Here is a 14,435-nt window from a genome sequence, read left to right as displayed (position 1 = left end):
TAAGTGTACGGTTCAGACAATTTGGCATATATTAGGCAGGGACAAAAGCTAATTTATGAATAGCTACTGAGCAGACTCATGAAATCCCCACAATGAGAAAGGCCGCCTTTTTCCCCAAGTCCTCTAGATAAAAGCAGCTAAAAAGGTCACACTCAAATTGGGCTTTAACTTCCCTGACAGTGTTATCCAGCATGAGCTGTACAAATTCAAATGACATGGGGCTGCATCCACAGATTAGATAGCGACTAGAGTTCACACAAAAACAAACAATCGAGAGCCAAACAAGCAAATCAGGACGATTACATGTGTACACAGAATGTGATGAGCCAGCATGGTTCACATAGTGGGATTTCTCTGTATAAAGTGCACATGCATTTATTAAATCCCACAGGACACGTGACCAGGGGGCACATCTTAAAGATGACAAGAGCGAGCCGTGAGAGCCACAATGTGTTCAGGTATGGTTGAAGCGCTCGAGCTTCCACTGCTTTTCTCTGTAAATTCTGCACGGAAACGGCCAGCGAGAGGTGGTAAATATTTAATTACACATTTAGAGTCTTTTGGCCACGTGCTGAATTAGTGATGTCTGATAATGGTGTGCAGTGCAGATGACAGGGCTTTGCAGTCTCCAGAGCCCTGCAGCACAACCTGCTTGTCCACATTACCAAATAGAAAAGAGAAGTTCAATGTGTTCTTTTTTTAAATAATAATAATAACAAAGAAAAGACCAGAATTGAACATGAAAGCTTGAAGTGCTATTCCAGACACATTTGAAGGAAATATGCTTGTTTGCTGTAATACCCAGTCACCAAAAAAATCAATATCAATTCCATCTGTGTGTGCAGAAATAGCTCCAGGATGTGTTTAGCCCGTTGGAGCCTAGCACAACAGCTGGAGGCAGGGTGAACTGCTAGTCTGGCTCGGTCAGAAGCTAGTAATGGGCCTCATGAAAGGATTTTGGTATTCTTACTTTACCTTTCTCCTACTTTGCGTTGTATTATGGCTTCTTACGAGTGAGCAATGTCCGATTCAGCAAACGCCCCCCACTTCCGACAACTGTGTAAATGAGCAGCGTAAAATGTGATGGATCTGCCTAAATGAGGGCAGGTTCATGAGAATTGTAAATAAACATAATTAACGCCCCAATAATAATAAATTAGGTAAGTGTTGTGCCCCATATGTCCTATGTTGAAGTCCTGCTTTCAGAGATCTATAAAGGAAAGTCTTGTTTTTAACAGCGTCAGCAGCAGAATTAAGAGCCAAGGAATGGAAAAAAATAACTGAGCTGTTCATGATATGTCACCTGAGGGTCAGATTGTCACTGAAATAAAGAAGAAATGAAAGGCCATCAATTACTGCACAGGAGGAGGTCAAATAATTTAAGATGTTCATATTGATATTGTTGTGTTTACGACATGCTACAATGATTTTGGACCACTAGTAAATTGTGTTTATACAAAACAAATTCTGAAGACGGGAAATGAGTGAATTCCACAAGTTTCTCCGAAATCACTGGTACAAGCCACTACAGAGCAGATCTGTTTGTACGAGTGTTTGTTGCATGAAGCCCAACGTGTCTAATGTTTGGTAATGGTAATATTTTGTTACCAAAATATACAGTGTCCTTGACGTATCACTTGTATCACTTTACAAAAAGGGTCAGAGCAGACTGTATCTGCTGAGGAGACTAAGGTCCTTTGGAGTGCAGGGAGCACTCCTGAGGACCTTTTTCAACTCTGTGGTGGCATCAGCCATTTTTTATGCAGTGGTCTGCTGGAGCAGCAGCATCTCGACAGCCGACAAGAAGAGACTGAACAAGCTTGTCAGGAAGGCCAGCAGTGTGCTGGGGTGTCCACTGGATACGGTGGAGGTGGTGGGAGACAGGAGGATGATGGCCAAGCTGTCATCCCTGATGAACAACACCTCCCACCCCATGCGGGACACCCTGGCAGCTCTGTGCAGCTCCTTCAGCCACCGGCTGCTTCACCCCCGGTGTGTGAAGGAGAGGTACCGCAGGTCCTTCCTTCCTGCTGCTGTCAGGTTGCACAACCAACTCTGCTCGGGTAACAGCAGCTCTGGGATCAGTGTTCTCCCCCACGTTTCCGATCATCACAAGTTAATGTTACCTAGCAACTTAAGCTAGCTATCCAAACTGTTAGTAATCATTGTTTTCCTAGGATGGCGAAGGCATGACCCTGCCGCGGCCTCTGATTGGCTTACCCTGAGATTCTTACCCTGACCTGAACCAATCTCACTCCTCCTGCTTAAACCTCACAAACGCAACTATCAAAGACAAAATAACTTATTTTTAAGTATAAACAGAATAAACATTTAAAGGTGTTTTTGGTAGTGTTGTTACAAGAACAAGAAGAATCAAGAACTGTCGCAACTCTTAGTTACCAGGGTTTTGTTTCAGTGTCTGTCAGAAGTAGTTGTACAGAACCATTTGTACGAAGTGTTTTCCTTGAAGAACAATCTCGGCCGGTAAGGGCAGCTAGTTAAGTCAGCATTGTTGCAGACTGGCTTTTGAAGGTTCTTATAACCCAGCTTCACTTCCCGCTTTTTGGTTTGCGATGGCAGTTAATATGAGGAGCCCTCCACACGAATGCGCAAATAGAGTGAAAGTGGGTAAAGAGAGGGTGTAGAACCCGAGTGGGTAATTTGTCATTTTGCCTCTATTGACCCTCCCCAAAAAAACATATTTTTTATGTTTTATCTCTGTTGATATTGCACTTTAGGAGTCCAAATCCCCCCCCCAAAAAAATCATATTGATAACATTACATAGCCCACCACCTCTTGATATGCAGTAAACCTGGGGCTTTTGGAGCCCTTGGGGTCTGAGGTGCCTGGGTGGTAATACAGACTTGTTTGTTGGGATCATAGACCGTATATAAGAAGGGGACATAGTTGTCGTGACATCACCCATTGGTTTGTGGACTGCCATCCTGCATTTGGCCGTTGCAATTTTGGCTTTTGGCATCCAGCTCTTGTAGGTTTAACAACCAGTCAATCACAAGGTAGCCTCGCCCTAAAGCATACCCTGCTTTATGATCTAAATGGACCATCATTTACGAAATGAACATCCTGCTGTATTGAAGAAGACTTGAAACTAGAGATTGAGACCATAAACTCATGTTTACAATATTTACTGAGGGAATAAATCAAGAGAGAAGTAGAGTCATTTTCTCATATAATTCTATACAACCAGAGGATTCGCCCCCTGGTGGACAGTAGAGGGAGTGCAAGATTAAGGCACATAAAATCATGTTGCAGCATGAAGTATGTTGGCAACTAAAGCCAATGTGCCCAAAATTACAACCTTATTTTCTCTGCAAAAATAGAAAGACAGGCATGATTTACAGCTCTGCTTTTGTACCTCCGTAAATGATGTTGAATAACAACACTCATTCATGCCAACCAATAATGAATTCCTGAAAACACATCGTTAATTCCTCTGCGTCAGTGTGAAGCATTAGGTGACGGGGTGTTTCTGTTTAAACGCTCTTGTATTAGTTCAGCTGCTAACACAGCTGCTTTCCCCTCATGCTCATCCCCGTGCTCCCCCTGCGCTCTTGGACTCCAGCTCAACATAATTCCAACACAAAGAGCCTTAGAAAATGCACCCTCAGCCTCCTGTAAACGCAATTCATGACGATGCTGCATAAGACTTTGATTGTGCCAGGAATTTGATTGCTTCATGAAAAGAGGGGGGATGTTGGCGAGCGTTTCAGGAAACGCTGCGGTGTATTCCGCAGCTTGAAAAGGAAATATGTTTGCAAACATGATCAGACATCAAGATTTTAAAGAAAAGGTTTGGAGGCATCAACGCTTCAACCCCAACATGAAATATTCATATGTGAAACAGCTTGCTCATACCTACCCCCTGACAACACTGTTTGCTAAGTGGCCTCAAGATGGATTTCTGTGTGTAAGCGTCCCTGTGTGCACTCGTACATGCCTGTTTGTATTTGATTGAAGTGGAGACAATGACAGTCAAGGAGGGAAGATGTATTTGTTTGTGCTCTCGCCTCTCTGGAAGCCTCCCAGATCTCTCTGGGTTGCACATCAGAAGGGTTTCCCAGCTGTGTGGCGGAGCCCAGTGGCAAAGCTAAAAGTGTCTTTATATGTGCGTTGTGTGTGGAGGAAGGGCAATGCCTGAATACATATCATCTGCTGCTTGAAGAGAGAGAGAGAGAGAGCGTGAGACTGAGGAGGTAGATGCATAGTATGGCTGTGGTTGGTCCATGAGGAGTCAGGGCGCTGCAGCAGGCACTAACTGCTGCTATACACTGACCCCTGACATGAGATACTCCAACCGACAGCAAGAGCTGAACGCATCACCACACAGCTAAAATTCTGCTCACTGTGAGCAATTCGAAGATTCTCCGCTGCTTTGGCTCTGCTTCTCATAATGACGCTTTGTGTTTGAATAGTGACCTCCGTGAGCCATACAATCTGCTTTAGATACCCATGGTCCCCAAAAGATCAGTTTTTTTATTATTTTCATCACCCATTGGGCCTAATGCATAAAGTGATATAATAACAATCTTCCTATTATTGTTGTGTATGTTTTTGTTCTTGAACCACTAATGTGTTTTTTATTATTATTTTTGATCTCCTCATAGGTAAGAACATTGTTCACAGCTGGTTAAGAATGCTCATTTCAAGATGAGAAAATTTTGTTTTCAGAGACAATGAAAGGAATAAAATTCTGAATTTGTGGAACATCAAAAAACACATGAATGTCACAGGATCAAATTTAGATTATTTTATGTTTTAGAGTTATTATAATGATGGGATTGTTGAATAAATACTATTGGTCCATTGATCCCAATTATGAGTATAAAAACCGTTGGAGGCTATTGGTGCTTTCAGCTTCTGAATGGATTACATACTGCTCTTTGATGCTTTTTGATTTTACTGTAACGCCACTTTGCAGAATCAAATGTTTAGTTTGTTTAAGTTTATCTTTCAGTAACTCAATTTTACTGCTGCTGGAGTTCTCCTTTCTTCTCACAGCTTTTTTTTGGTGGCATCCTTCCAAGTCTCTGGGATGTGCCAGAGTATTTGCACATGGCACAAGAACACAATCCTTATATAGTGTTTATGGGGCGTAACCTATGCTAATAATAAACAATTAGCCCCATGCTTCCAATTTATATGAATAGGGATTCATCATTCAGCACACCTGGTAAGAGCACATTTGGATGGTTAAGAACTTTGGGTGCAATTGGAGTTGACGTGAAAATTCACAGAAAAATTTAAGAGAATGTTTCTGCATGCGACTCAACAACCTTTGGTCTGGTGCCTTCATCAGATCACAATCAAGTAGCAGGCTCTCCTACAAACACTTATAGTCTATAGGCTACTTTATATCAACATCACTAAGAGTTGACAGCCATACTATGAAAATGTTCAGCACATATAATGTTCACCATCTTAGTTTAGCATCGAAGCATGCTAACGTTTGCTAATTAGCACCAAATAAAAAGCACAGCTTTGCTGAGACCTGGGTTGTTGGAAGTGTTCTAGGTATTTGGTTACACATGTTAAGACAATTCATCCTGTCGTGAACATGAATGCCTGCACCAGATATCGTGAAAATCCATCCGATAGTTGGCAAGACATTTCACCATGAGCCAAAAATGTCAACTTGCTTGTGGAGCTGGATGAACAGTCAGGTGATCACCAAAGTAAGTTGAAGTCATCATCTGCAGATCATGAATGTCATTAGAAAATGACCAACAACTAACCTACCGACCTGCCAGCATTGCCTTCCTTAAAGCCCCAACACTAATGTGACTTAAACCGAGCGCAACATTTAACAACATGATTTTAGTTTTCCCCAGAGGATGAACCATACTGTTGGCATTACACCACCTGGCTTTTTAATAATACTTTTAATTTCACAACTTGCAGAGCCTTGATGCTTTAATATTATTCTAACATAACTATTCAAAGTTGTTTTATCTTCAACCCAGGATTCACAGCGTTGACCACCAAAGGGCATTTAGGAATGAATCTGAAACTAATAAAAATGGGACTTTGAAATTTAAATGTATTCTGCCGATCAGACCTCACTCAGGTTGAAGTTGGGCAGAAGGCATAAGTGAGTTTCAATAATAATGCTAAAGGTGTTAGTTCTCTCGCCCACAGCAAGTCAGTCAGAGAACAAGTCTAATCAGAGAACATAAGTGAAAACAGCTCTGTGGGTGTGCAGGGCTTTAAGATTATCCTCTTAAAAGAAAGGCATTACAAAGCCTCCTTCCTCAAAGTGGTAAATCTTCCAACTGTTTGAACACAAAGAAATGTACAAAAAAAATATTCTCTCAACTGTAACAATACTTTCTAGGCAGGGAACATACACACACACACACACACACACACACACACACACACACACACACACACACACACACACACACTTATACAGAAATTATGAAGCATTTTTTTTTTTTAATTTACAACTAAGCCAAAGCAGAGAGAGTAGTACCCACACTTCCATACATAATAGAGGTTGCTAGACAAATCCAAATCATCTCTGCTGAACTCTTGTTTACTTAAATGTTAAGAAACAAAGTTCATTCTTATCCTTGGAAATAGTAGTTTGACAATATACATGTCACAGCGAAGAAAAAACTGCTGATGAAGAAAAGTGATATATGGTTAAAATCTCTGGAGAAAAGATAGATTCTAGATTGTTTTGTCAGACTACAATTCCCAAGACCAAAAATTACCTGTGAGGCTTAGTCCAGTGCACAGTTTGAGGTGTCAAAATGGACTGACAACATACAGCCTCCCTGCGATGTATTATTTTGCAACAGTTTGAAACCTGGGCTAGAAATAAATAAATTAATAACAGTAAACAAAAATGGGTATTTAAAGAAGTTTCTATTTTCATTTATATGTAATGACTTCTGTAGGGGCAGTTAACACAGTGGAGCTGTCCATGGTCCTGATTCCTGGCTGCTTTCTCCTGTTCATACCGGTGGGACGGTTACCACCAGTGGGACATTCCAGCCAACCACTTGCTGTCATGAACTTCACTTATGATCACTATATATGTCTTTGGTCTGCCTAATAGTCTGCCTTTTTGCAGTCAACTGCCGTTTTATTTACTTTATCAAGGTAATACTCCTCTTAGTAGAATATGCAGTTTCAAGCATCTGACTGCAGCTGAATACATGGGAGCATGGAAAGTGTCTCAATCTAATCCCTTACTGTTCGCTTTTATGTTTAAGAGTTATTTCACTAAACATAATTCAACGTTTAGGAATGAAACATGCAATTCAATCATGTCAGTCTGTGAAGACTGAAGTGGAAAATCTCCCACCATTCAAATAAACCTTTTTTTCATGGAAGACAATTTGACAGGTCAAAGCTTGCAAAGCACAAGTGTAATTAGTAAGGGAAGTATGGTATTTTTCAAGCATATTTTCCCATGTTTCTCTTTCCATGTGACTAATAGGGACGACAGTTTGTTAAATCTGTCCAATATTAGCGGAGAACGCTAAAACCATCTGCCACAAAAGAAGCTGTGAGGGCAACAGCTAAAGCATCAATGTAGCACTACATCAACTAAAAGTGCTTTGTTTTTACATATGACAGGCTCATCATCTGAATGGTATTATAAGTGCCTCACAACATTATGGAGAGAACCCTACAGAGATATTATTTATTTATTTTACCTTTTGCTTGACCGTGTCTGTCTGTTATTATGTCCAAGTCCTGATAAAAAGTCCAAAAGTCATGTTGTGAAATCTGATTATCGGGCACCAACACACCCCCAAATTACAGTATTCTTCCTCTGTGGTGCCTCATAGGATCACAGCCCTCACAGGAACAACACCAGTCCCCAGAGCTTTGGGGCAGATTTCATAATTCTTATCCTGATTAAAAAAAACATAAAATGATGAAAACGAAATGACATTTGTTTCTTCACACTGACAGGAAACTCTCAATGAACCATCTGAGTGCCGAGCATAACCATCCTGCCTTCAGTGTACGGCGAGCAGGAATCTTCCTACTGGAGAGCAGAACAGAGCAATGTGGTATTTTCATTTACACCTCCGGGCCACATGGCAGCGCATGATGTAATACTGATGACTCTCTTACGACGGTCACCGCACTTCTGTTCAAGGTGAGATTCAAATCGCACATTATTTACACTCCATCTACTCCAATATGGCATAATGGCTTCAGCATGTGGTCCAAATTATACTAACCAGTTATATAAACCACTGCTGGACACGAGAGGGGAAAATGCCCACTCATGGGCATCAGCTCGGTGGCCAAAGTGAAAGAAGCAGGTCTTCTTTTGTTTTGAAAAATGTATTTTACACATTATCCCATTTCAACGACACAGTGTTTTATAATGTACAAAGTAGAAAAATGCTAAATTAGTGCAGCTCAAATAAGAAAGAGGGAGAGGAGGGATCAGACAACATCCAGCCCAAATCTCAAAGTATATCCAAACTGTTTTCTAACCTTAAAAGAAGGTTTGTGAGGTAATTAATCCAATATAACAATACAAATCAAGCCAATATTTCAACTAAGATGTTAACATAGAGTTGAACGTGACAAAACATATATCATGCCTATATTTCAATAACAGGCATTAGGAGTCAAAATCAGAGAGTAGTAACCATATGTAAGAAGTGGATTTAGTCATTGTGATGTCACTCATTGGAATGTGGACTGCCGTTTTGAAGCCTTGACTGTGACAATTTGGCCATCGCCATCTTGGAATATGGGAATCGCCATCCTGGTTTTTATGCAACCAATGAAGGGACTTTACTATATTTGGAATGCTTCTGACCGAATAAACGCCATATACACACAATGAATCTGGACCCGTCCCCATTTGTAAAATGTACATTGACAAAAAATAAGTCACTTATGTAATAACTGAAGAGCAAACTACAAACAATTTATTTAAAATAATTTATAACTTCATAAAATGTCAATAAGCAGAATAAATAACATCCACCCATTGCTGTACACACTTACCTGTTCAGGGTGTAAAATACACCCAAAAGATTCAAAAAGGAATTTAGAAATATGTTAATTCTGGAAAAAAACAATAATAGTTTCACCTATATGCATCCAGGCAAGAAGTGGTGGCCCTGCCAGGCCCTTAGCAGCTGCTTCATTAGCATACGGCCAAAGGCCAGCTATGTGAGCAATAGCAAGTAATAACACTCTAAATCATTAGTCATTGTTCCTTTAGTGCAGGGGTCACTAAAAGGCAAACCGCGGTCCGGTTGTGGACCCAGACACCGTTGAATCTGGACCTGGACCTTTAACTGGATAGATAATTGAGAATCATTACATTTTAACGGAGCACTTCTATTTTAACGGGAGCAGATTTTTTGCCTTTACAGCATTAGTTCAGCGCACCGGGAAACACACCAACCAATAACATGCGTTAAAAGAATGGAATCACGTGATGCTACGCCAATCAAATATGTGTATTCCGATAAGCATCGCAACTCAAGTGAGATTTACACAAAGGGGAGAGACCCAACCGTTGGAGAAGTATGTGAGTCAGAGAAGTTATGTCACATGGTGTTTTCCAAAAAGAGAAATATGGGCAGCGAGACTTTAATCAAGAATGGACGGACAGTTCAAAACCAGTGTTTCTAATATGTTCAGAGACCGTGGCGATTATTAAAAGCTGCAGTGTGAATCACCACTACGAAACAAAGAACAAATATTATGAGCAAACAAACAAAAGAGAGGAGAATAGAGCTGAAACAAGTGGTTTCCTTAACCACGGATAAAGTCCCTGAGCAGGAAACAACTTCTTTGTAGAAGATGACATTTTTGATTGACCACTGATAATACCACCTGAATTAACTGAATTTAAAAGCTGCAAGGCGCAGACAATTCAGTTAAATTCATTTTTCCAAAATAAAGTACTTTGAGTTATTTTTCAAAAGCTTTCTGTTATGTATATAATTTGCTAATCTGGCCCTTACTTATCTTGAAATAAGAAAATAACTTCTATTTATTATTAGAGGATTCATAAATTATAATTCATCCAGTTCAATTTAAAATCTGACAATGAAATATTGTTGAGATATTATTCAATTGAACTTTCTTACTTCCTTTTTTTGTTGCCTGTCTACCTGTTACTACCAGGCAGAAACCTCAGGTTCTACCGAGTGAAGACAATGCAGAAGTGTATAAAACATTCATTTTCTCTACTGGCCAGCAGGGGGCGACTCCTCTGGTTGTATAGAAGTCTATGAGAAAATGACTCTACTTCTCTCTTGATTTATTCCCTCAGTAAACATTGTAAACATGAGTTTATGGTCTCAATCTCTTTTTCAAGTCTTCTTCAATACAGCATGATGTTCATTTAGTAAATTATGATCCATTTAGAGTTGAATAGACCATGAAGCTGAGAGTGCATTAGGGTGGGCTTACTGTGAATGACAGGTCTCTGCCTCTACCAGAGCCAAACCATTTTGAACACCAACTGGGCAAAGTGAACAGCTGCCCTGGGGAAAGAGATGGACCCCAGAGAGCTGTAATGCCAATAAAGCGTTAAGGTTTTTTCATCAGTGATGTGACAAATAAACAACACAAAAAGGCAAAATACTGCAAATATTTTGCAAGAAAACTATTCATTCTGGCATCAACGCGGATTTGCGACAGTTTCAACACTTGTTCGATAAAAGGTTTGAGGACAAACTACCAGGATCCTATTGAATTAACTGCATGAAAAGAAAAAAACGCCCCCGGTGTGTGAAGGCCTTTATGAGTTCCGATAACATTTTATAAATATATTAAAATGTGAAGTATTAAGAGCCTTAAGGTGGCTCTTGCATTTCTATCTAATCTTGAGAAACCGTCTCATGGCTGGGCCCTGTGTCAAAATCAGGTCTTAATACATGTTTCACCTAATGCTAAAATATCTTTATCTCTGTTGATATCTGCTAATATGATATAATGCATATTTCTAAAAATAATCTGAGTTGAATAAAATTACCACAAACTGAGACACAGCAAACCTGGGGCCGGATCACATTCCAGCACTGGAGTATCAGTTGAGTTCTGAGTCTCTGGGCAAAATATATCACAGCTGCCATGTGTTTGCTGTGTGCTCTGGATGCTTTAAGGCAACTGGATGCGTACACAATGTACAGAAAGTAGGAGAAAACGGGGACACTCACATTTACCCAGGGGCCCTAAATTACAGGATTTTAGAAGTATTTATTTACTAAAAATCTGAAGATATAACAAACAGCCTTCAAAGCCCACCACGTGTAATGTGCATGCAATTTGTGGTTCATTATAAGAACATAAGAACATGACCCCTGGGGTTTTAACCCACAGCCCTGTACATCCTGGCCCTCCTTATTGGTTGAGGTATGAGTTTGACAAGTTGTAGAAATTGACTGATGTCATCTCCACCATAGAGGATGGTGGATCACTGGCTCAGCAGGCTATAAAAAGCCTATTTGTTCTTAACGTGTCCTCTTTTTTTGTGGTGGTGCCACAGACCTGACGCGATATCTAATTGACGCTGTTTGACTCCAGAAGAGGGGGCTGATGGGTGAAGAGAGGAAGCCCCTCAGCTTTGACCACAGCAAAGGTAGACTCTGGCAGGAAATGTGGGCGATTTTGCCTTCAAAATAAAAGCAGTCCCAAGGGGGAAGCCTCTGTTTATTCAATGTTTCATTATTGTATTTTCAGTACTGCTCTGCTCTGATGTATAACTGAAACAAAGGATAGACCGCACACGTTATTTATTTTTACAAATTTTATAAAACACAAAACAGAAATGTTATTATTAAGATATTTAATTTTAAGACACCATAGCTATTCAAATGAGCTTGCTTATCACAGTGTATGGTAATAATAAAAACATGCACATGCATTTTTTTTTTATTAATTATGTATCTTCACTTGCACACAACCACTCTTAGAATTTTCAAAGATTGGCAGGCTTTTAAATTAATAATAATACAAATTATTTTAAAGAAAAAGGTTGGGTTTTTTTTTTTTTTTCAAGTTAAATGGGAATGTGTTCTTCGTTCAAATTATTTCTCTAAACTGTGATTAATGTATAAAGGTGATTTATGGTTAATTTAACGGTCATTATTATTTCCTTTGTGCGTTAATGCTGCTTTAATCAAGAGCTTCTCCAGAACAGCGCCGCAGCGTTTACCCACAATTATCTTCTTTATTTTGAAAGATTTAGCTGGAAGTCATTTTGCTACAACTTGACTCTCTTGACAGCAGCGCGAGCCCCGGGCTTCCAAATAAGGAATCCGGCTGTTGCTGCGCGCGGACACACACACAGAAAGACAAGCACGCTCCAGAGCCGCGAGCTGGGGACGATCGTTTTCCAGAGCCGCGCGCGCGAACCCTCTCTCCGTTAAACCTTCGCGTTCACCCGGAAGACCGTGGCACACGAAAGACGGAGGTTTTGGAGAATAACTTTTTTTTTTTTTTTTAAGTAGAATCTTAGAATTTTTTGGAATAACAAACACAGTTATTATTGTGAAAAAAAAAAGGAGTTTCCCCTCAGACATTAACAGAGGATCGGAGGACGTGTCGGTGTGGAACGATGTGAGAAACCAGCTGTCGGTGAACAACATTGGGGATCTTCTCAAAGCATTGTACGCACTGGGATGTAACGGACCTTCAGAACTCCTGTCTGAGTTTTCTCCCGTCTTCTTCATTATCCCCAACACGTTACACCTGTTTTTGCTCAGTCCAAGAAGAAATGATCGTTGATAATTAAGCGTTGTGTGGACTTATCCTCGGAGTTATCCACAGGCTTTGGGATTGAACGCAATAAGCTTTGACCACTGACAGTATGCAGCAAAGGGACTGATAACTTACTCAAGGTAAATTCTCTCTTTTTTTTTTTTTTTTTTTTTTTTTTTTTTAATGAACCATATTTACTCTTATTGACCTCCCACTGACACCAGTGCTCAGCGTCTAGTTTACTGTACACACCTGCCATCAGAGCGTTCTCTGCGTGTTGTTTTGGTGAGCTGCGTGTCGGTGTTTGTCTCTTGTTCTTTGGCGGTTTTTGGGGAATAAAACACAAGACATATAATCTGAGAATCAAAGTTATTACGCTCCATTTTCCCGGAGATTTATTCTGGTTTAATGTGATCTGTGTTTAGTCCGTTTTGGGGTGTAGCACTGGTTTTTTTTCAAGTGTCACACACACACACACACACACACACACACACACACACACACACACACACACACACACACACACACGCTGGTGGACAGTCGCCGTCTGGGCTTTACGGTCCAGCCCGCGGGGATGGAGGAGGGCGCTTTCATCCGGGGATACAGTGTTGCCTAACTTCGTTTAAAAAATAAAATAAAAAAAAATCTAATTTAATGCATCTCTGCTCACTGTTTGGGGTTGAATACCAGCTTGTGCGCAATTCAAGACATGTTTTTTTTTAGAATGAACAAGCGCAACTCAATTAATCGGCACACAGCCCGCAGAATTTTTACTTCACGTATACATTTGGTTCCTCAGAAACCGTTTTCTGAAGTTTTAATTTCAGTGAAAACCTGGTGACTTTCAGCCTCCGGAGGTGATGTGGTTTTTTTGTGTCAATGCCAGCTGATACGCAACTCCTTTTTAAAGCAGTGTGGAGGTTTGCCAGTAAGCACAGAAAGGAATAAAACGATTTTTTTTTTGGCTGGCGAATTGGGTTTGACTTTTGGGTTCTCCATCCAAGAGAAATGCATCACTTGTCGGAGTTTGTCACATTTGAATGAAATAAATATTATTTTTAGACTTTAGTATTGTCCTAACAGGCTGAGCAATGAGATGGAGTAAAACAGAAATAAAAAAAAAAACACATTTTTATCCTTCTGTATTGTGTTATACCGTTTGGCCACACAGCCACAACTCTAAAGCTTGATATTATGATTAAACCTGCTGAAATGCCTGCTCAAAGTGCTCGAGCCCCGTCTTGGTGATACATGTGATGCTGCACGGCGGTGCTTCTGGGAGAGACCTGAGGCACGCAGCTGATTTCTTTGCAGTGGAGTAGGCAGATGAATGCTCTGAGCCTATTGCTGTGGCGCACTCTCAGTCAGCCCGGTATCAGCCACTGAGGGCCGGCAGTCTGGTCTGGCCATTCACTGTGCCCTCCTGGTGCAGGGAGCCTCTCTCAGCTCCCCTCTGCTGCAAGACTCACTAATGTCCAATTACTGCCACTGAAAATGATGAAGATAAGTCAGGCAGGGTAGGTTGCTGTTTAAGAAACTTTCATAACAATGTTTTTGTTAGGAATTGTACTATATGTATATGTAATTTTACCCTGTTTGCATGCCTGCATGGCAAAAATATCTTGGTAATAATGGATCTAAGTTACCAGATCATACTACTGGGGGCGCTGTAAAAACATGTAAGCCCGTCCTTTTGAATTACACAGGTCAA

This window comes from Anoplopoma fimbria, chromosome 20 (genome assembly GCF_027596085.1).
Source record: "Anoplopoma fimbria isolate UVic2021 breed Golden Eagle Sablefish chromosome 20, Afim_UVic_2022, whole genome shotgun sequence".
In the NCBI taxonomy this organism is placed as follows: domain Eukaryota; kingdom Metazoa; phylum Chordata; class Actinopteri; order Perciformes; family Anoplopomatidae; genus Anoplopoma; species Anoplopoma fimbria.
Note: the sequence above shows the minus strand (reverse complement) of the source record.